Here is a 25,911-nt window from a genome sequence, read left to right on the forward strand (position 1 = left end):
CAACATGACATCTGTTTATGGTTCTTCTATCCAAAACCAACACTGGTTCTGGTTGGTGCAAATCATGCACCTCCTGCAACACTTCCTGATACATGATTGCGTAATCTCCATGACTATCATTGTGGTACCGTTGGGGGTATGATGAAGGTTGGGGGTATGTGATGAGTGCCAAATATTGTATATATCTATCCCTTTTTGTTGGCATTTAACTCATCTTTTGTGCATTAATTCTACATTTTATCCCATATTCTGTATTTTCATTGTTTTCAAGAATAAATATTTTTCTTACTTAATTTTGCATTTTTAGGTAATAAATAAAGTCTGGATAACTTGCGGAGCGGAAAAGAGTTGAAGAGTAGTGAAAAGCCGGAAGAAATTACGCAAGGAAGCCGCAAAGAATGGAGCACAAGTCCAAAAAGCTAGGAATGGGCTCAAGAAGGAAGAATTGTTCTTAAAGAAGATATGGGCTTGGCATACCCAAGGCCCAAAACCCTTACCCAAACCCATTTTCTATAACCAAAACCGCCTCCATCTTCAGCCGTCGGATTGGATCCATCTCATCATCCGATGGTCGCTCCTTCATCGCGCATCAAAATCTGAAGCTCCTGCAAAACACCATAGTGCCTAAATTCCAAGCCTTCAGATTAGATCACATTTAGATCCTACGGTCGCTTCTTTGCCAGATCATCAAACTCGATATTTCCGCTTAACACTACAACACCTAACTCCATCTGGCGTCGTTGATTTTGTTGTATTATATAATCCAGCGGTCGCTACAAGCTTCACTCCATCTCCCCGTCAGATTGTTCTATCAACTCCACATCCCACGGCTCAGCGTCGCAGATCATCAAACTCGATACGCCCGCTTAACACCATAGTACCAGAAACATATAACCCAAACAAACTACCCCTTCTTCTTTCTTCCATCGAGCTCTCCTTCACCACCATACCCTGTTTGCAGAACCACCACCACCTACTCTGCCGTACCAGTTCCATCGCCACCTCCTTCTCCATCAACAACTCCCCACAACAACCACAATCCATCATATCCCTCAATACCCCCATCACCTATTAATCTATTTCAACAACTCCACCATCCTCATCACTGTTAGGGTTGGATTTGGTGAATTAGGTTGATAGATGAAGCAATTGGCGCGTGGGAATGGAGCAGGAAGAGATTACAAGGTATGGGTCGACATCAATTGGAAGAAATTGCATCAATTTAGGTGAGGTTCAACAACCCTAATTTCAACGGAATTTTGGGGATTTGGGGAAAATTGGGTGTATGAACCCTAAACTGAAATTGGGTATAAATAGATGGTGTTAGTGTGTGTTAGAGGGGGATGCTGGATTAGCCAGCTTCACTCTTGTAGAGAACTGGACTAGCCAGTTTCTCATTTGTTTCATGCTTACACTGTTGGTTCATATGTTTATCATGTTTTTGTATTTGCTCATCATATGTGTGTTGTTTGAATTACCTTGTATGATATTTATTACTGTTAACATGTTTACAAGATTAGCATGAGCTAAGTTGCATTGCTGAGGCTCAGATGATGCCTTAGTGCACAGTTAGGTAGTGGAATGCTAGGTTGTATGCTTAGGATGCATTGTTTTTATTGAGCAATGGGAGAAATTAGTGCTCATAGCAAGCTAATTCTCTTTCCATTCCATTTGTATGCTTAAGATCCTAATTTCAACCTAGAATTGCATTGTTTGGCTAGGTCACAAGGGTGGATTCAATTGCCTTAGTAACTTCTCACATTGCTTCCTGATCAGTTATTTCCTTCACTGTTTTTGCACTTCACATCTTGCTGTGCACTGAAATCAGTGCACTTCCTTCCCTGCCCTTGGCTCATAGCCTTGGTTCCTTGTTGTTTTACCATCTCTGTTTCACTGTCACTGCAACCTTGTGACCTTGCATTTAGTTTTGCATCAATTAGCAGCATAGTGAAACTTCAACTACACCCCAAGTCCCTGTGGAGATGACCTGTTCTTGCACATACACACTACAATGACAACTGTGCACTTGCAGTTTAACATGTAGGCCTTCTTATCCTTTGTCTTATTTTCTTACATCTTTAAATTCCTACCAGTATGCCGACTCCCTCTGTCGTCGCATATATCTAATGATAGATGACTCCATTTTACAGCTAAAATAATAGGAACATTTTAATTTTTATCAATCACGCCATAACATAGCAATAAAACTGTGCATTTTTTCAAAAAATATACTATAAAATACCCTTAAATATGAAACATGTAGAAAACATAATATGGATAAGACGGTGTCCAACAAAGATTAATAGAAATCAAGTACATTCGAAACAATGACACATTAACAAACATGTACTACACCCGAGCTAATCAACACCATTTTAACTAGTTTTACTAGACTAAGGAAAAACTGAGTATTTGGCACTACTTCCATATCAACACTGTCTTCACCTCTCTGGCCACTACCATGAACACTACCCTTCCGACTCCCACCTAAGCTCAGGCCTAAGAATTCACTAGAGTTTGGTAAATCACTATAGTTTGGAGACCATGCGCCATTTTCATGTGGGGTTGTTCATGAATGTTACTTTCAAGGCCATAAGGGACATAACACGCATTCGATGTAGAGGGATCTCTAGCCTGACGCTTACAACGGCGTTGGGTTTGCTCCAATGAAACACCTGCGTTATAAGTGCTAGGAAAGGTTTGTTCTTCCTGACTTGAAGTGAAGAGGCCATCAGATGTTTCAGGAATACGATGTGTGGTGGGGTGTTATACATCGCTCGACGACGAGACTCATCGAACGATATCTGTCTAGTAGATAGGAGGCACCAGTAAGTATCCGCCGCAAACTGGGATTGCTCTTCCTAAAAAATTAAGATTAACTTTGTTAACATACTAATCTAACAATGTATAATATTCAAATAAAAATTAGAATGAAATATAAATGGACTAACCTTTGAGACATTCATATTAGAAAAATTGTATGGGTTTGGTTGCCTGGAGATTGGAACTAGATCTTCAAACGACTCTTTGTAGAATGGCATATCTCATTGTACGTTTGGTAGTTGTGTCATGGACGGTCCGTCTTGGTGGTATGTGTATGACTGCGAAGCCATGGTAGGGGTGAGTATTGGGGAATCAATGTCCGGGGTACACCAATGTGCCCCACTCCGAGATCATCACGTGTATTTATGTGAGTTGTTTCTGTCCTAAGAGCTCCCACGCTCTAACTTCTCCAAAACTGGGAATATAAATCTTCCGGGACATAATAAAAGTGCTCACCAATCACAAGCACCGTCTGATCAGATACCATATCCAAACTAGGGGGATTACATGGGGTAACTATTGCTCCTACCACCTGCCTCATACATCTCTCGGCCAAATAAGCAGTAACTCTTGTTCCGTCCTTAACATTCTTGAAAATAAATCTCCTCTTAGACATCTCAAGTGATGTTTGAAACTGTTCAGTTTACCGCTGTGAGCTATCCAGGAACCAGGGGTCCCAAATAACCGCATCTCCCATCCTCATATCTATCTGAGCGCGTGAATCACTTAAAGAGTGTTTGTGAAGATCTACTTGACACCTGCCCTTAAGGTTCAAGTCATCAAATAAACAAATAGAAGGGTGTGCATCAAGTTCATCATCTCTTTGATTGTCTTTTAGAACTGGCTGACAATTATGGAAATAAAAATAATACTAGAATTCTAAGATCATCCACATCCCACCCATATCTGCCTGTACGCATGAACTCCATTCATCCATATGTTTATACAAATTACCCAAAGTTGGAGTACCCCAATCATAAGAACCAAACTCATCCAAATTATCCAACACTAAAAACCATCGTTTATCTACTCTAACACCACAGTCTGCAAACAAAAAAGACCCAATACACCAAAACAAAAACATTCTAGTCAATTCATCGACAATTTTGGTGTTCACAGCTGGAGGTTTCCTACTTAAAATGTAATTAGGCAAGTGATAAAGACGCATGGTACATTTCTTTGAGTCATAATCTCCACTTTTCTTGTCCCTATTTTTTCTATATGCCAAATGATCTAACACACCACGGAAATACTTATCATCCATAGCTTCAATTTCCTGCGACGTGAGGGTTTCGTTAGGTAATTCTAGGATTGGCTTACCTCATCCGATTGGAATATCAGTCAACCGAAAGAAATCTAGAGGGGTCAAACCTATCTCAAACTCACGAAAATGAAAGGTTTTAGTCTTCTTCCACCACCTCTCAAGTATAGCTTCAAATAATCTATTATCCGCATACTTAAAATTAAATTAAAATACGGAAAAAAAGCCGCACACAAGAAGAAGGAGTAGTGCACGAGGGTTATCAGCAACAACTATCTGGTAAATATCATTTAGCATAGTCCAACTACTCCTAAATTTAAAATATCTCTTACACAAGTCCTCAATTTATGTTGTTTACGTCCATTATGTTGAGTTATTTCGGAAAACTTCTCAAACCTAGAAAAATCGATATGCTCCATTACCTAATAAAGAAAATAATAAGTACAATCAATATTTGAATAACAAACAAACATCCGCATATATTAATCTATGAAGAATCAAATTCATATTACAGTAAGGTATGAACAATGCTCATATAAAAACATCAAGCGTTTTCATATTATCAACATCAAATTCACCCATGTAATCATCTCTACATCAACTTAAATAGACTTAATCTTCAAACTCATGACCAAAAGCTCAAAAAAAAAATTGTCATCAAATTACAAATAACAAATTCATGAACCCTGCCAAAACACAATTAAATCATTCAACTACAATCATTAAAGAATGAATCCATCAAACAATTTGTGTTTCACCTAAATGAACCCAAATATCCAAAACCCTAAATTCATATTCAAAAATTTTAAATCGACTCAAACATTTTGCTACTGTTCCATGAAAACATAATAAAGTTTATGCATTCAATAGGATCGACATCAATCGTTTATGACAAAAATCAAAAACACAAAATCAACAAAATCAATCAAAACTTAAATTTCATACCTAGTCTTGATTTGTTGATGAAAATATCCCAAAATACCATCAATATAATCTCCACAGCAACAAGAATGAACCCTTGTAAGATTATGCTCCAAAACCAACTAAATCATCACCAATCCGTCATTGCAAAATAGGGGTTTTCGTGTTTTTTTTTAGGAACAGAAGAAAGTAGAAGAAGGTTTGTTGTTGCGCTTTTACTGTGTAACAATCCCGGCACGCCATTAGGAATGGCGTATTGACCGGTCAACAGAGTCAATATGCCATTCCTAATGGCGTATTCGCATATTCCAAGTTGACGCCATTTCTAATGGCGTGCTGCGCCATTTCAAATGGTGTACGAAGGTAGGATCTTGGATTACCGCTATGGCTAGGCGTTGATTTTCGATGATGTGGATCCAAGAAAAAGCTAGAATCTTGGACCACGATTAGACTCAGCCTTAGGAGCCTTGCTATATCTGATCCTCCCAATCTTATCACTCATTCAATGCCAGGTTTTTTCTTCGGAAATATGCACCTCTTCGGAATATGTATTTTTCTGACTCTGAAAATTTTGTTGGGCACGGCGGATTGGATAAAATGAGCGAAAATGAATTTGGAAAGAGAGAGGTATCAAAATCATGACAAACTGCTATGCTCGGATCTATTCCAAGTTAAAGATGCAAAAAAAGTCATATATATATATATAGTGATAAATGTATGCGCATATACCGCATCAATCGTTTAATTGAGTTGTCAAATCCTTATTGTATCGGAAGTTAATGTATCGCCTGGTTTGGATATCTTTGGCAGAGATACTCTGAGTTACTGGTAAACCCGATTAGTCAAAAGTCGAGTTTACCAGTAACTCAGAGTATCTCTGCCAAAGATATCCAAGTCACGTGATACATTAACTTCCGATACAATAAGGATTTGACAACTCAATTAAACGATTGATGCGGTAGATGCACATACATTTATTACTATATTATTTATTTATTTTTTGACTTTCTGTTCATCTTTAACTTGGAATAGATCGGGGTATTTTTGTCCCTTAATACTAATATTTATCACCTTTCTCCAAAGTTTTGGAATCAGTTTTTTTTTTTTTTGAAAGTAGAAATATATTACTGGAAGAGTTGGCTAAGCATTGATTCAGTCTCATTAGGAGCGAGCTCAGATAGAGTTGTCATGCTGATGACTGAGTCTATAAGATTAGCCTCCCCTTGAACTGATACAAGGTTTGTACTTATATTACAAGATTCATAAGCTTTTACGGTGCAAAAGAAATTGTTGGAATTAAAAATAAGGGAGCTTGGTCTAACCAAGAAATTGCGGTGGTACTTTTTCTTCCTTTCTTTACCAACTGGTCTGCCACTTTGTTTGCTCGTCTGTCACGTATTGGAAACCCAAAAAAGATACCATTTGTTCTACTAGCTTCTTAACTTCTTCTACAATTGCAATGCTTTTCCATTGGATAGTTGATTCCCTTCCTTGTAGATACCTAATTGTTTCCCTGTTATCTCCTTCTATGATCAGATGTTGTGTGTTATGTAGTTTGACCCATTTAACTGCTTGAACGAGAACTAGTGCTTCTGCTTCTTCAGAAGTGGAAGTCCTGAAGATGCCTGATTCTGCTCCTTTGAAGGTTTCTGTCCAATTACGAAGAACAAAACCAAAGCCTGCATTAGTTTTTTCGGACAACCAAGAAGCATCACAATTTAGTTTGAAAGTATTTGTGATTGGCAAGGTCCAATGTGGTCTTTTTTAGATAGTTTTGTCTTGTGTTTAACTCAAAACATTCAAAGTCATTGGATGCCAGTACTCATAGTGTCTTGATATATCTAATGCTAACTGAATTGATGTTCTAGATTTATCTTCAAATATCCTAAGACACCTTTCTTTCCAAATAAACCAGCACTTGGTTGCATCTAGTGCCATTGAGATGGAATTCAAATCTCCTGCTAACCATTCATTATAATTATGCAAGAAAGAAGTATTAACAAAAGTTGAGTTGTGAGGTACTCCCTGAAATGCCATTGGCTGTAGATTCCACACAGCTTTAGCATAGTCACAGTCAAACAACAAATGAAAAGTAGATTCCACAGCAGTCTTACAGAAAATGCATTTATTGTCCACTGATTTAAGCTTCTGTTTCGTAGGTAATGCATCTTGCAAGCATTTCCAAATAAAAAGTTTGATCTCTGCGAAGTATCCATGCTCCATAATCCTTTCCAAAACTTCTTTGTTTTGTCATGGATGGTGTTAGATGGATTCAGTAACTTTGCATATAAAGATTTAACGGTGAATTCGCCGCTCTTTGTTAATGTCCATCTTAATTTATCTCTTTTTATACTTCCCTGGTCATTGTTATAAAGTATAATATTGGTGATGTCTTGCACTGTTGAACTGTCAAATAATTATTGTATCAAATCAATTTTTCACTTTTTGGTGTCCGAGTCGATTAACTCAGACACAAGTGTTATTGTTGTGTTTCCTAAAAGAACAACAGACTCTGCCAAGGTCTCTTCTCTAGCTGGTAGCTATTTATCATCCCATATGTTTATGGATTTTCCATCACCCACTTTCCATATGCTATACTTTTTGATGTGTTCTATTCCTTGCAAGATGCATTTCCAAACCCAAGAAGCTTGTGATTTCTTCTTGGAATGTAAAGTTCCTGTTTTCTCAAAGAATTTACCATTTAAGATATGTACCCACAGGTCATCAGGGCTACTGACTAGCCTCCAAGCTATTTTACTGATCATGGCTTGGTTCACTTTGTTTGCCTCCTTAAAGCCTAAGCCTCCTTATTTTACTGGTTTACATAGAAAATTGAAGGATTTTATGTAAATACCTTTAGAATTTGTGTGTTTTCCCCACCAAAATTCTCTTTGAATATTATTGATTCTTTTGGTTATTTTCTTTGGAAGAACAAAGCATCCCATACTGAAAATAGGCATGCTAGATAAAACAACTTCGTTTAACAATATTTTACTTGGTTGTGACAATACCTTTCCTAGCCAGCTTTTTATTTTTTGTTCCATTTTTTTTAATTATGTTATCGAAAGCTTTTAGTTTTGATTTATCTATAAACAGAGGTACCCCTAAGTGTGTGTCTTTTATGTTTATTTTTTTGATTTTTATTAGTCTGCAGATTATGCCTTGGTGTTTACTGTGTACTTTTTTACTGAAGAAAAAACCAGATTTAGTGAAATTTATTACTTGCCCTGAGGGAGCACTAAAAAATTATATGGAATCTAGTAAGTTTTTACAACTTCCTAAATTTACCTTGGTGAACAACAGAAGATCATATGCGAAAAAAAGGTGCAATATTTGAGTAGATTTAGGAGATAGTTTAATCCCCTGAACTTTTTTTTGTAGATTCTAAATGACTCAGCAAACAAGAAAAGATATCCATACACAGGATGAATAGGTATGGAGAAAGAGGATATCCTTGCCTAATTCCCCTGGTTGGTTTGAAATCAGTGCAGGGATTACCATTAAGTAAAACAACAATGAAAGAAGTGGACAAACATTGATAAATTAATGTATACCAATGTTCAGAAAAACCAAAAGCTTTGAGAGTTTTTATCAGAAAGTTCAATATACCCTATCAAACACCTTTGACATGTCTATTTTTAGGCCAATATTACCTGTTTTCTTTTTACTTTTTTTCATTGAGTGCATCATTTCATGAGCAACAACTATGTTGTCTGAAATTTGCCTAGAGGAAAGAAAAGAAGACTGTAAAGGAGAAATTATTTTTTCAACAGACTTTTTAATTCTATTAGCCATAAGTTTAGCAATGATTTTGTAAGGGGTATCGCACATACAAATTGGTCTAAAATCAGCAGGCGATTTTGGATTTTTGTCTTAGGAATTTGAAATAAGAAAGTTTTGTTAAGCTCCACAATCAGCTGTTTATTTTTAAAAAAATATTGCATCACAACAACTAATTGTGATCCCACTATGTCCCAATTATGTTTAAAGAAACTCACCGGAAAGTCATATGGCCTCGGGGCCTTATTTGGTTTGAGTTTTTTAACCACCTCCCATATCTCTTCTGGAGATGGAACTGTTGTTAAAGCACAATTTCTCTCTAGAGAGATACATGGAGAGATATGAGAGAAAATTTTCATCAGTGCTAGGGGAGTTTTCAGAGAACAAGTCAGAAAAGTAAGAAGTCAAAACTTCCTCAATTTCAGATCTATAACACACTACATTATCGTTTACATCATGCAGACAGTCTATGTTATTTCTTTTTCTTATTTTCAAAGTAGTGACATGAAAGAAGGTTGTGTTTCTTTCCTCCAAAGCTATAGTGTTATTTCTTGATTGTTGTTTAGCAATTTCCTCTTGTGTATCATACACTGTCTCTAGTTCCGGTAATTGTTTGTTAATGAGTCTGGTATTAGTGTCATTAGTTTGTTTTGATGCCAACCTTTCTATGTTTTTTAAGAGAATTTTAATTCTTTTATGAGGTTTTCCAAAAACATCTCTTTTCCAAGTACCGAGATTATCACCTAAGGTAGATATATTTTCAATTAGATATAAGACAGGGTTTCCTGAATTTAATATCCAAGAATTTTTTATAACCTAAATGCAAGTAGGCTCTTTGAGCCAGGTATCATAAAACTTGAAAGTAGAAGATAGATGAAAAGAAGAAGGTTTTAGTGATAGACAAATTGGCCCATGGTCTGAGCCAACTGCCACCAGATTCTCAAGAGATGCTTCTTGGAATTCTAAACTCCAATGAGCATTGGCCAAGGCTCTGTCTAGCCTTTGCCTAATATTTTCCAGACCCTCTCTTTTGTTACTCCAAGTGAAGATATTTCCTTTGAAACCTAAATCTTCCAAACCTGTTCTCTGGATTAGGTTCATTACAGGTTCAATTTTATTTCTGTCGAAAGACAAGCCACCTTCCTTTTCCTCATTATTAAAGATTATGTTAAGGTTCCCTATTACTAATCATGGCATTGAGTTTAAATTTACTCTCTGCGCAATGTTTTCTAGATATCCCATTACTCCAAGTTTCATATCATGTTTTGGTAAGCCATAAAAACATGTAAGAAGCCATTCCTTTGAATGAAAGTTTTTTTTTACTATAACGTTTATCATATTCAGATTCCACTGAACTATGTCAAAATGGAATCTGTCAACCCAACCAATTGCCAGTCCCCCAGCTATGCCGTCTGGGTCTACAATGTGGGTATTAGAAAAATAGTTTAGAATTGTTTTCAGCAGCCTCCTTTGAGATTTGGTCTCAGATAAAAATAAAATATCAGGTTTTAGTGTTCAAATGTTGTTAATTTTTTTCTTCCCACAACCTTGTGTGTTCCAGGATAGAATTTTCATTATAAGTTTATAACTCAAGGTTTTTCTTAGTCTATTTACACTCAGGTTTTTAGGAATCTTAGCTCGGCTAATGCCTTGCTCAATATTTCTTCTTGCTAGAGATTCACACACCAATTTGATTAAAATGCAGGTTAATGAGAAGTAACAACAAGTAATTAAAAATAATACCAGGCAATAAGCTATCAATTAATAGAGTAGATTTTAGAACACATAAGGGAAGTAGTAGCATTAGAAAATTGAAAAATAATCAGGACGGGCCCAATAGGAGAGAAAATTTCTGAAATTTTGTACCTGGATTCCCTTAACTATTTTCAGTAAGAGTAGCGGATATAGACCAGATTGATCTTTTTGAGCCGGAGTAGAGCAAATAGAACCAGTATTCTCGGGAGGGGGAACGGTTACGACAGAAATGTTCCAATAATTGAAACCATAAAAATCATTATTTTATTTTATTTTTAAAATAATTACCGAAAGAAAACACCATAAAGGGACCTCCTATTTAGTGAAATCTAGGTCACCAACAGAAAGCATATGTGATTAAATCAAGATGAAAGAAGAGCCTGATACTTATTATGATCACTGTATCTTAGATAACCGTGCAAAATCAATTTCCTAATGGAAGTGCCACGGCCACCCCATATATTACTAAACTGATTTTACTCCTAATTCAGTTTTTCTCTGCAACTAAAAACTAGGTATGCCAAATTTGTTGGAATAGGTGCTTAAACGAGCCTGGCTAAATTGAGGCCATATGACTACAGGACAAAAAAGATTACTAAGAGATGAAACTACCAATTTATCCTCTATCAAATAGTGATACTTTCAATTTATCCTCATTAAATCCTAATAACAAAACTAAAAACTAAAATGAAAATCACATAACTAAAAACTTGAATCAAATTCAAATTCAAATTCATTTCCATCTCCATCTCCACTTTTATTCGATTCTTCTTCTCTTCTTCTCCCCTAAAAAGGCCCGAACCAAGTACTTTTCTAGCAAACACAATCCCCTAAATTAGGTATCGCAACATGCAATCACTCAGAATCCGATTTTTTTGAAATTAAAATTTTTTGGGTTTACCAGAATCGGTTTACGTTAGTGTACTTGTGAACCGATTGCATATAGAAACGGTTTATATTCATGCCCACAAAGACCTATTATCTTGGATGTGTTTTTTGATTCGAGAAAATTGAACCAGAATCGACCTACGTTAGCGCCCACATAGCCCGATTCTGGTATGAAAGACATAAACCGTTTTTCTGTATGTTTTTCTTGTTGGAATCGGATTATATGTAGGTTCATATAACCCAATTGTACAACCTTTGATTCCTTAACCGCTATGCCCATGATCGGATTATTTAAGAGTCCCCATAAACCGATTGTTATTGATGTTCTCCAAAATCGGTAGATATGGTACGCCTACATAAACTGATTCTGGGTTGATGTGATGAACATCAAGCGCAATTGGTTTATGCTAATGCACACATCAACAACCATGTTTGCGTTTTTGCATAAATCTTGAAATTTTTATCTTTATATTATAGAGCATGAAAATATGAATTGAACGACAAAAGAATGAGATCATTCCGACATCGGACTGAGAAGTTGTGAGCAAAACAGTCTCATGAAATGCCCAGATTTACAATTGGTTTATGTGGGCATTAACATAAACCGATTATGGCAGAAAAAAATCACAGAAAAACTTTTAAATTTCACAATCGGTTTATGTTCTGGACCTTATAAACCGATTCTTAGGATCGGTCTAAGAGGGCATGAACATAAACCGATTCTGATTTGGTTTTTTTCAAAAAAAATAAAAATAATATTTTTTTCATGTTTTGATGATGAATCAAGATTAGTTTTTTCTAGTTTAATTGATTAAACATCAATTAATCACCCGATTAATACTAATTAATCAGAGATATGTCAGTCATTATGTAAAATAACTGGATAAAGGGTTATCATTTTTACTTTTTAATGATCTTTTTTGTCCTGCAATCATAGGCACCAATTAAATGGGATATGATCCGATTTAGCTAGGTAAAAGAGAGTATGTGGAAAAAAAAATCAGTCTTTATCAGTTTTCTAATATACGTGTAAAATCCAATTTAAACACCTAAATTTGGACCGAATGAGAAAAAAATTACAAACCACAGACACAAAAGTTAATTTCCACGTGGCGGCTAATGGAGTCATCAATTGTTTAGTCGTATCAAAGTCAGTATGAAAACATCCACAAGCATTGGATTTGTACACCTCGAAATGATTTGGTACTACAAACATTTGAAACATGGAATGACCCGCTTGATAAGTGAGTAAATATACTTGTAGCTAGATTTTTCACAAAATTGGTTAAAAAGATCAAAATCAATAATTTTTGGGCGAAAAAGACATCTAGATTTTGATACTGTTTAAATGGACAAAAATGTAAAAATAGCCAGGATGTAAACAGTTTCATCCTGCCTATTTTTAAATATTTTTCTTTTATTTTTAATTTATACAGGATGCATCCAGTTTCATCCTCGCTATTTTTTAAGTTTAAACCAGGATGAATCCAATATCATCCTTATTATTTTTTTTGTGTCCATTTTACCCATATTAATTTCTACTTGTCCATTAAAACCGTGTTTTAAAAATATTCGGACAAATGACTCATTTTCCGTAAATTTTTCAGATATTTGCGTCTAAGGTCGAATGATATTGAGGCCCAAACCTAACCCCTTCACGTATAACTAGCTATATGCTAAAGTGACATACGTGAGAGATATGGCTCAAGCCAGCTTCATATGGGTTAAAAGTGACTCCATGAAATATATTCCATTTTTTTGCTTCAAAAAGATAATATAAAATAAAGTCAAACGTAAAAATTGCCTGCCTAAAACGAAAATGAACTTTATGATTGACCAGATTTTGCTCATCGGAAAATGGAAAATGATGGTGCCAGACTGCCCATTTTTGGCGGTTAGAAATTCACATGAATAAGAACTTTTGGTCCTAACTTGATTTAATCAGTGCAAAATTCATCTCCATATAAGAACAATCTTTCTATAAGAATAACACAATCTTAATAATATTATGAAATTACTGTATATTGTTCATTTATAAAGTCCGCATTTTGACACCCTTAGGCACTGTTTAAGTTTTTCTATAAAAAAACAAAAGACTCTAACAGCGAAGAAATCTAAATATTTTCTTTTCCACAATATACAATCAAGAAATCAAAATATTTTTTACAACAAAGAAATCTAAATATACAACATAACACCCCAAAGTGAATCAGTTTAACAAATCTGGCTAAATTGGGGCATATACCACTTAATTGGGGCCTATCAAATTTTCCTTCCACACCACCAAATTAATATAGGCACCCAAACTTCTTAAAAATACTAATTTACCCCCACATTAATTCCTAAAACTCTCTCATATAAATTCTAATCTTTCTATTTTCAGTAAATCCAAAAACAAAAAAGCCTAAACCTAAAAAAACTTTATATTTCCATCATAATCTTTCCAAATTCTCAAAACCCTAATTTTCATCTTCTTTTCCAACGAATCTTCGATCCACACAAGAAAAAGATAAATCTCCATCAACCCAATCTACGATTCTTCATATCTTGTTGATTTACATGTTTAAATCTTCGTTGTTGACAAATCAAAATTCTGATTACACCCATAATCGGTTTTTATTGACCTATCGAATAAACCGATTCTGGGTTTTATTTTCGTCCATGAAGAGCATGCACAATAATCGGTTTGCATGATGATTAACATAACCCGATTCTGGGGTAAAATGAAATATGAAAATACATCATCAGAATCGGTTTATATATGTAATATGTATAATCCGATAACTGTAGTCTCTTCATCTTCCTTTCCACAATCGGGTTTTATACATGTACCACATAACCCGATTGTTTTAGTCTCTTCAGAATCGGATTACTTATGTTTCCATATGTACCGAATTCTTACTTGATTTTTTTTTATTTTTTTGTAGAATGGACTTCACACACTTAGCATTTTATATTAGAGAGGTAACCTTGGAGGATGTTCTGAGGAAACCACAAAGAGTGTCAGAGAGAAGCATATATAAGTTTTCTTTCGGAGCTGAGACCCGTCTTGAACAAGCCCTCGCATTGATTGATATGCTTACACTGGAAGAGCTTGTTGAGGTCATGAAGATCACTAGGATGAGGAGAAACATTATTTCAGCTGAGAGGGATCTCCACCATGAGTTGTAAGGTATGTTTGAAGAAATGGCTGAACGTATAGCCATGGATGATGCAGAAGCTGCTGCTGGTGGTGCTGCAGCTGCTCCTGATGCTGGTGTTGGTGGTGGTGGTGCTGCTCCTGATGTTGTTGTTGCTGCAAATGCTCCTGGTGCTCCTTAAGTTTTTAAGTTTAACTTTTAAATACTAAAACTTTTGTGGTTGTTTTAAGTATTTTGGGATGGTTGATGTTTGTATTTTGGATGATATTTGTGTGGTTGATGTTTTTATTTTGGATGATATTGTGTTGAACTTAATGCACTTAATGTTTAAATTGATTCTAGCCTGACATGCCAACAATCGGTTTACTCGATATGTCAACATAAACCGATTGTGCAAGCCATTCTTCCTGGATGTTTTTATGCCAAGCTAGAATCGATTCACATATGAATATATATAAACCGATTAGTGTCGGTGAATTAAAATGTTTTTAACCGGTTTACTTTGGTCGTAAGAAAGTCCGATTCTTTGTGGCATACAAACACAATCGGGGTTTACAGTCCTTCTAAAAGACCGATTATTTCACGTTTTGAAAAAACAAATAGCCGTTTGGGACTTTCTCTATAAACAGAGACCTCACCCTTGGACCCCATTTGCCCCAAAATTGATCATTTTATTCCCCCTCACTCCATATAATTCAAAACTACTCATTTCATACATATACATACAAGAAATGGCATCGTTTGACTCCGCGGAAGATTTGGAAATCACCAAAATATGGTATGCGGGAAATCGACTTAGACGTCAATCCTCCGAAAGGGAGGATTTCACAACCTTTTGGTTTAGGGTACACAACACATTTAGGCAAGAGTATGGGAATCCTAATGAAAGAAGTGTCCAACAAGTCCATGATAGGCACCTAGTCATCGAAAATGCGATACTTGCTTTTTTATCTCTCCAACCTCGGATTTTTAACACTCGCCCCTCACCTTGTCCATTGCAGAATTTGTAAGTAATTTTGTGGTTTATTTTACGTAACCCATGTTGTTTTATCTTCCAATGAAACACCACTAACAAATGTAAGTTTGTTTTTGTGTTTTTGTAGCACGAAATGTGAAAGCGTGCTACTTGGAGGAAAAAGGGAAAACATTCACATTCGATGCAAGCTATCACTTCTTGGCAGAAAGAATCCCGGAGGATAACCCGGACTACTTGGATGCTGTATCGTCTTCGTCGGAGGAAGATTGATGGCTTTAGAAGTTTTAGTGTAGGTTTTGTGGGTAAACCTCTATGTAAACCCTCACGAGACTATAATTCGTCCACTAGGATCGCCTAAGGGTTTAAAGGCTTGATGCATGTGCTAAATGCATCCTACAACAATAATACAATGAATGAAAATTGGTAATAAAAGGAAACAATCGGTTTATATGTGTCATAAGTAAAATCCGATTTCCAAAATCGGGTTATAAACATGTCAAAGTTAACCGATTATGGATGTCCTCTGTTAATTAGTAAACACCAATCCAGAATCGGTTTACAAGTGAATGAACGTAAATCGATTCTGGGTATTGTTTTACGAAAAACAAATCAAACTGTTTGATGTTTTGATGAACTCTATAATATTAGTTAATCTCACATCCAAAATAAAATTAACTCCTAATACGATTAACTAGTGCTAATTAATCAGGGGTAAAATAGGTAGTTTGGTAATTATTTTGATAAGGGGTGGTGTAAAGTGATTTCTAGTGACATTTTTTGTCATATAGCTATAGGCCTCAATTAAGTGGTATAGGCCCAATTTAGCCAGACTTTTTATGGCAATAAATTTCTTCAAATGATCCTCGAATTTATCTATGACTTGTACTCACTTTTACTTAGTTTCCTCTAGCACCTTAAGCATTTGAAAGTAATAAGGAGATATATGTTACATTTGGACTTAATTCTCAACTAAACCACATTTGTTATGAAGAAATTTTCTTCTCTGGAAAAATAACCTAGAACTGACAGGCGGTATCCTACATATAAATGTGCTGGAGAGTAAGATCAAGAAGTTGATACAGTGGCCGGAAAATTTTTAAATCAATAAAATTATGATCATACAATGTCAAATGAAGTTTTAATGATCCACAAAATCAGCGTGTCTTGAGCATACATTAATCACTGTGAAACGGAATAAACTAAAGCATTAAGCTGAAAGTTCATTTGTACTGCAAGTATTCTAATTATAAAGCTTATATTGTATACCCCTCCCTTTTTTTATAAGAAAACGGAAGCTAGCTAGAGCTTCTACCGAAACATTGGGTAACCATGGTACTCATACATATTGTTACTGCTAATCTGAGATCCAACCGTTTTGGTTGCTAATTCCCCTTCCCCATTGTTTACCGCAAACTGCAAAATCTCCCGTGATTTGCTGCAATAAGTTTTGTGATCCCCCTGTTGTTTATTAATATTATAACTTGAAATAAAGTTTACTAAATTTGAAGCTACATAGTTTTGGTTGGAGTTTGTGGTATTCCACACAACTATCTCAAAATAAGTATCCGCTTCTGCCTTGAGTTGAAATCTTCTGTGAATCTGCTCATCATGAAATTTCCTGGTCAGCTTTATTAGGTTGCAAGAGTTCGAATCAATCTCTATCCTGATCCCTAGTTCTGTCGCCTTGAGCAACTATCTGATGTGTCTCTAGATTGCTCCTTTGAAGGTGCCTTATGCCTCTGGCCCCTGTGCACTTCCCTGTAAAGTCATACGAAGTTAAACCTATTTCATAACAATTTAGTAATCTATTGAAGTAAACTTCCACACTAATTTTCAGAGCAAATACAGTTGGTGGTAGCCATTTTATTCTAAACTCAATGTTTTTAGGTTCAGCTTCCTGTTTATTACATCTTGTACGCATGAAATTAATTTTGTTTTTGGCCTTAGCAGCTTGCCTAATGTTCATGAAATGGTTAATTGATTTTGATTTGGTCGGAGCTAAGACTTTAGTTTTGTTGAAGTGTACATTACTAGACCATCTTAATGATATCCTTAATTTGGTATAGACCTGGACCTAGCTAAGTGCCGTAATTTAGATTTTAAAGGTTCTAATGCATTTCAATGTGTCTAGGACTTCATAACATTACTAGAGTTTCTTGTGAGCCAGAGTTTCTTGTCTAGGACTTCATAACATTACTAGAGTTTCTTATTAGCAAGTTGATTAGCATCCTATCACTAAGACGTAATAAATGATCCAAAATAAATAAATAAAACAAGTATTTCAATTTTTAGAGGTGCTAGACACGCTAAGGAATACACCAAGAGGGAATCTTATGGTCCCTATCAAAATCTCAACATTGGCCTAGATGAAGGTAAGTTCGGTTCATTTTTTTTTTGGTTTATATCAATTTAAGACCTTGACCCCTAACATTGGAGATGTTCTAAGGAATTTAAGTGTGCTTAGGAAAAAGCCCATAAAACTAGGAACTATAAGAGATGCCATATATATAAAATGTCTAATGAATCACATTCCAAGACCACCCTCGATGATATACTACCGTACATGTCGCACTCATGTTATCTTTTCTTCTGACTTCATTGACTCATTTCGTTTGCATTTGGCTCATCTGGATATGATTCCCTGTATTGGAATCTGACTTATCATATCTACATGAAGAATTTAAAAATATAAAACAGTAGATATGTGCTTAACGAATATCCTATAACTTTGGATCCAGGATATATGTGCTTAACGAATCAAATATAAAACAGATACAAGTAGATGTATGAGACGAGTCAAATTTCGAGTCAAATATTATTGTATATATAATTTGAGGTGAAATTGCTGGCCTCACATTAAAATGAGGCAAAAAACTTGAATTCTATAGCTCTTGATCCCGGACCAATAAGAATCGAGAGTTTACATTTTTATGGCCGATTTTCTGCACACCCAAATATATTTGGTGACGATTACCCATCGTTGTTGTATAAAACTCTTCCCAAACCCTAACTTTTTATTTTCTTCTTCGCCTTCTCTGGTCTCCGTCTATCTCTTTCATTCGTGGTTTCTTCTCAAAATCAATTATCCCTTTTTTTGTTATATCGTAGGGTGTGGATTTGATATTTCTTTATCTTATTATGTTTATTGTTTCTGTTTCCACTGCAAGTAAAGAAACCAGGTAATCTCAGACTTCCTATTTTACTTTAACATCTATTATTTGTTCAATCCTGTTCTTATAAACTGAAGCGTTAAACATTACCGTGAGACGGGAATGGGTTTTCCATTTTTCTTTCCGATTTCTTTATTGGTCTGGCTGTGTTTGCAGGTGAGTTTTATCAGTTCGAACCAGGTGTAACTTTTCTCTCTCTATGTATATCTCTGTGACACTCTTTCGCTATTTGATGATTGTATACGGGTTTCGGGTTTAATTCATATGATTTTTGTATTGCGGAGTCCAATTGTAACGAAGCAAACATCACCGAAGATATCAAAAACATTAATAGTACAAGAAAGAAATTGAGATTCAGGTTGCAGAGGTTTATCAGGGACGGTGAGATAGTTCCGAGGTTTTATGATTTGGTGATTACTAACAATCCTTCTCGGGTATATTTGAAGAATATGATTTGGATACCGGGTAAAGTTCAACATTCTTATGGAGTGTCTTGTTGGAAAGCTATTGTTGCTTCTGCTGGTCACATTAGTGAGAATTCGACCATTTTCTTCCATTCAGGAGCAAATATGTCTTTCTGGAATGATTGCTGTAGTGTTCAGCAACCTTTATCAATTGCTTATCCTAATCTTTTTAAGTTGTCCAGGAACAACAATGCTCACATTGCAGATATGATTTCTTATGAGGGAAACTGGAAGTTTGACTTCAGGAGGGTACTTACAAATGTTGAATCTCAAGAGTATGCTGTTTTACTTACTGTCATTGGAGACATTCCGCCTCCCCGTGATGGCCTGTCAGACACTCGAAGGTGGAAGCTTCATCCCTCAGGTATTTTTACTGTCAAGTCATTATATTCACATCCGGTGGCAACTAATGGAATCCCAAACTTCCCCAATCATTTCATTTGGCAACCTGAAATACCTCCAAAAATATGTTTCTTGTTATGGTGTGTGATTCACCGCAAGTTGAATACGATAGATAGACTTCATCAAAAAGGTATGAATATCGATAACAATTGTGCTTTATGTGGTGGTGGAGAGGAATCACGGGATCATCTTTTTCTACATTGTAAAGTTGCATATAAAATTTGGTGTCAAATAACACCAAGTACAGGTTTGAGTTGGGTTGTACCGGGTTCAATGAGGAGTTTGGCAGAGACTTGGCATTCATACTTTTATAATATCTATATTTGGAAGCTTATCCCAGCGGCAATCGTCAATTCGATTTGGAGAGAAAGAAATTGTAGGAGATTCGAAGAAAAATACATCTTCAAAACAGATGATGACCTTATATATGAAATCAAAACTTCTATCCTTTTATGGGCTGCGGCTGCGGGACACAGGGTTCACTTAAACTTCTCAAATACTTTGTTATCTAATTGGTAAGCCATTTTTGTGTAATTTAGTTTCTGTTTTCTTTGTTCGTTTTTTCTACCTCTGGTAGACCTCTTTGTACATTCCTTATTTCAATAATATCTCATTTTCGATCAAAAAAAAATATTTGAAGATTTCATGTTGATTCCGATAGTTTTGGGTTTGAACTTTCATAATAATTCAACTTTCTGTTCAATATCACTTTCTATGGCTCTTCTTCTTATATAAAAATTTGTGTTTAATTTTTTAACTTCATCATTTTAGAGATAGGTGAAGGCAAAATCATCACCAAGCATGTATATCAGTGATCTTAATGATTAACTGCATTGCACCATCTTAATCTTGCAGCAAAGAAACAAGTTAACAAGACATAACTTCCAGCATCTCAAGCTTGAAGCAAAGAAACAAGTTAACAAGACATAACTGAGGACTTGAGGTGACTATTCTAATAAAAATCCATCTATAACTGTATAAAGTGTTAAACAATTTTTGAATAATTCTTTATCTTTAGCAGGATCAGTTAATTTTTTTCAGGACTGTTTGGATGCCAGTATTACCGAATGTTGGATGCCCAACAAACAAAGTTGGAATTTACAGGTTACTTGCCCATTTGAATCTATTAAAGAACAAGCTTCTGTTTAAAAAGATCATTAGAGATATATTCATATTAAGTTGTATGCTGGCAGATAGCTCTCCAAAAGGGTTGTACAGTACAAACTCTTATATTAGTTGTTGAAGGTGGGACTATATGCCAAATACACTGTATTTAAGATCGTATTTACTGGAATATGACTATCAGTATTAGTAGCATATAGAACTAATGACATTTTTGGATGTGATAGTTTTAACCACAAAGACGACCCATGGTAATCCATTGATCTTTTTAAACAAGTTCAGATTCTTCCATTTATATTTTTTATTGTAATTGTGTAAAGTCATGTTGTTTTCTTGCATTCTTGCTCTTTTATGCATAATGCATATAAATGACAACTTTGTTCTAAATGGCAATGGCTTTTGAAGAAGATAAAATATGATCCGCACTGCTTTTGGAATGATTAGATGTATAAATACTGACCCAGTGTCAGCTAAATACTATGCCACTTGGGTTATTTATAGAAGCATATTCTCTTAACTTGATTAATAATATATCACAACTTAGGCAACCTCACGAATTCTTTTTCACTTGATATTCTTCCCTAATCATTCCTTCAACTTCAACTGCTGTCGAGCTATTTAGAGATCTCATTTTGTTCCAATTGACAATTTTGGATGAATAAATTGACTGTATAATTTTTATAACATTATCGCAGGTAAGCAAGTCCAGAAAGCACGCCAATGGCAAAAATGCTAAGAATGAGATAGTAGTGGAAAGAGAGAGAACATCTGAAAGAACTGAGAGAAAACGAACAGGGGGTGAGTAAAGCAGCCGGCAATAGAGATAAAGAAAAGGGAGAAAGAACCAGAATGGTGAGTTCACATACACTGTAGTTATATGACTTTGATTTTATGTACTGTTGTACACTATAGTGGATTTGGATCTCAAATGCCAACTTCATAGGAGAGCTACAGTCATGAGTTAGTTTTTACGTGACTTTAGTGGATACACATGATTTTGGTTCCATATTGTGGGGCTATTTCTTAAGCAAAACTATATCTATTTGGACTCTGGGTCCTAACTTCGTTACCAGCTTTGAGTTTGGATCCCAGAAATTTTTGTAATTAGAGTTTGGGTATTTGGATACTTGGCCGTGTTAATAGTTAAGAAAATAATGGTATCCACTGTATCGGTAAATATACCTTCTGAGTTTTGTTTGTGTGATTCATTTTGATGCCAAAGAATGTTCATTATCGTATTGCGTCAGTGTTTATACATATGGATTAGAGATTCAAACTTCCATAACCCCTTTGGGAAACTAATTGGTATTGAAGTAATTCTTAGTGATGCTGAAGTAATTCCAAAGGGACTGTATTGGAATTAGACCCCCATGTTAGTTCCGGATCAGTCATTGTGCGTAGGGAAGATATCAGGAATCTACTTAGTGGTATACTTCTGTGAGATTAAGTTCTTATGGAAAATTCAATGACAACAAAATAGATGAATATTTTAGATTATCCAGCATGGCCAGTCAAGATTTACACTGATGGCTAAGGTATGGAGGTAACATTGTCTCCTACCCAAACCCGGTACGTGCTACTGGAAAATGGGTTTCGGTTCTCGGCTAAGGTATGGAGGTTTTCATCGGTTGCTAATCATGTTAGTCAGTGTCTCTGCAGACTGCTTTACCAACACAAATTATCTCAGAAGTAAGTTTTTACATAAAAAGCTATTTAAGATTCAGACAATTCAGTTTAATGTCATTTTTTAGTTACAAATTCAGACAATTTCTATTGCTTATGTTATTTTTTAGGGGAAAATTGGATACATGTCCCGTTTACACTAATTCGTTTGGGGATCTATCCCATAACCGAAAAAATTAAGGAATCTATCCCACCCATCTAAATTTTCTGTTAAGTAGTCAATATGAACTATTGACCGGCCAAAATATCATCTAGACTCTCACAAATTGACGTGTATACCCTTACCATGAAGTTTCTGTCTTCATTTCTCGGAACCATTTTCCATGGCCATGGCAGAAACCACAATCCTCCCTGTTCATCTTCAATTAACAACTCAAACACGATTATATAATCTTCTCGTGATAAATCAATCATTGCTTGGACTTTAAACATGTTGTCGCGGAAAATCCATGATTGATGATGATGGAATTAAACTAATATCATCTAGACCTAAACGTTCGAATTGGTGAAATCAACCATGATAAATCAGTACCCATCCATCCATTTACAAACAAAATCATTCATCAATTGCAAAAATTGAAAAAGACACAAATCATTTATAAAACCTCCCCAAAACTGTCATCTCCATAACCATCTTCACATTATATGTATACCTGATGATACAATTCCAGCAATCGAAAGTGTTTGTCTATCTTTTGGATTTGCTGCACGTCTTTCTTTATCCTTGTTCTCTGATATCTAATGTCCAACCGTGTGAATACTAATGTATGACTACATTTATCATTTCCGAAAGTATGATTTTGGTATGGGAAACTAGGGAGAGTCACTTGGATTAGGAAGAAGACAGAGACAAAAGGGAGTTTCGATCTGAAATATAATGAATCAAGGGCTTAATTGTCTTCTATTCGCACGTGTGCAGTCGCATGTGTGCCATATATACTACTTAGCAGAAAATTTGGATGGTTAGGATAGATTTCTTTATTTTTTCCGTTATGGGACAGATCCCCAAACGAATTAGTGAAAACGGGACATATTCCCAATTTTCCCATTTTTTAGTTACATATTCAGATAAATATACCCTTTTCATCTCGAAAAAGAAAAAGATCACTTTGCAAATATGTGTTTCATCTATGAAATCAGATATATGTATTTTATCATTGTTTTCATCTTTGATGTATTTGAACAGGATGTATCCATTCTTGTTATGTTAATGAAATCAAGATTTTCCTTCAAAAAAAAAATAAAAAAATTCCCATTTTTTGCGCACACCAAATTAAGAAGAAGAGAACAAAAAAGGCCATGGTACAGTCACGTCTGGTACATCAAGTTCAAGAAAAGGTTGCGAAGATTCAAGAAGTAAAACTGTCAGTAAGGGCGCAAATATCTGTTTTTATGAAGGAGGCATCGGATATTCACATATGCCTCAATCGAGAGGGGAAAAGAGACAGTGCTACCAAGTTGTCGACAAAACACCTCCTCATTCTATGAATATGAATGGGTCTCAGTTGAACTCTATGCTTATGTGTTCAAAAGTGTTTAAAGGAAAGGATCTTCGAAAGGACACTATTCCTAAGGGTGCACACGGTACGGTTCGGCTCGGTTTTTGCCGAGGCCGAGTACCTGTACCTCCTTAGCCTCGGTTCCAAAATTTTGGATCGGTACCTGTACCTTGTACCTCGGTTCCGGTACCATTCGGTACACGTACGGTACCAGGTACGGTACCGGTACCTATCGGTACTAATTAACTTCAGAGAGGTGTGGTGTTCGCAAACAAACTATAACTGCAGTTTGAGTAGTAATTAACTTCCTAAACTGTGGTACAATAACAAGTCATATGCTAGTGCAGTTGTGCAATTGCTATAATGACTAGTGTGTTGAACTGATGATGCTTCTGCTCATCGTTGATGAAGAATGATAGAGATAGGTGGTTGTGATGGTTGCGATGGATGGACGTCGGTAGCAAACGAGAATGATGATGTTGATGATGGATAATGAAGACTAAGATGGTTGGGAGAGTTGCAGCCGAGGAATGGAGAACAACTCGACAAAACAGGGAAGATCCCATCTGCCATTGTTGATCATGATGATCACAGTTGAGAGAATGATGATTACTGCCAATGAAGAGGGTGACGTATCAGTGGTGTTGCTGTCATTGACTTTCGAAGTTGAGCTTGGTTTCTGAGACTGTTGGAATTGGAGCTTGGCAGTGATAAGCTGGGGAGGTTACCTTCTCCGCACCTTCTTCAGTTGCAAACTCAATATGGCAATGTCCACTGAATTTTCCATTATCAAGTGAAGAGAAACGCACATCGATAATTTTCCCAGCCCTTTTAAAGAACTTGATCCTACAACAACAGCGAAAAAAGAGTGTTGAGACAATGAAATGTGGCGAAGGTTAAAAAGTAAAAATAGGATATATACGCACACATCTGATTTAGTAATGGACAAAGATAGGTGCTTGGCAATAAGTGTTTTTGATGCTCCAGTGGTTTCGGTTCCATATCAGTCAATTACAATTTCCATGTTACACAAGTTTTGGCCATCCAACTCCAATGCCTGCAATAATAAATTATTCATAGAGTAAAAGCTAACACAGAACTTTCAACAAATTACGGAGCACAAACTGAGAAGTCTACCTTCTTTGCAGCTTCTTCAGTTGCAAACTCAATATGGCAACTTCCCTTGTACTAAATATGGCGGATGATTGCAATTAAACAGGATATACATGGTCAATGATGCCAGCTTCACTTGTTGACATAAGAGTTTTTTCACTATCTACTATGTACCTTTCTTAGCATGTTTCGCCGTACATTTTCCACATTGCCTACCGCATGAAATCAGCCTTTCTGCATATAAAAGAAGGAACAGATTAATCAGATAAATCTATACCGAAACCACATAAAAGAAAGAAAATACGATGTGCCCATCAAAGCCATTAACTTCTCTACAGCAAACACCATTCCCTTGCAACTCAAGAACATCAATTATTATCGGAAATCATCAGCAACCCCATCGAACACCACCAACATTCGAACCCCATCTCTTCATTTCAACAGCAAACACCACCACCTCTAATCTCTGAACATGATAAAATTCAATTGCAATCTTCACTATAACATCATCATCGCCCCCATTAATAGAATCACTACCAAATCTTCACTATAACTCCACCTGTAGCTTCAGCTTAACTATTTTATCCCACTATCTCCATTTCTGCATCACTAACAACATCATCCCAACACTAGTTTATTCCATTAATCTAAACCTCACTGCAACTCTAAGAAATTACAGCTCCATTCACATAATCTGCACCACCATCCCTGGAACTAAAGTTCAACTGCATACTCAACTCCTCTTTTTCCCGAACTACAACTCAGCTCAACAATTTCATTACCTTCAGCAATACAATAAATCACTAAACCTAATACAATTCAATTTCTCAAACACTTAACCAATTCAATCATCTCCAACTCTGACAACTAGAGCCATTTATACCAAACAACTATCTTAACTATAACTCACAGAT

This window comes from Papaver somniferum, unplaced genomic scaffold (genome assembly GCF_003573695.1).
Source record: "Papaver somniferum cultivar HN1 unplaced genomic scaffold, ASM357369v1 unplaced-scaffold_80, whole genome shotgun sequence".
Taxonomy (NCBI): domain Eukaryota; kingdom Viridiplantae; phylum Streptophyta; class Magnoliopsida; order Ranunculales; family Papaveraceae; genus Papaver; species Papaver somniferum.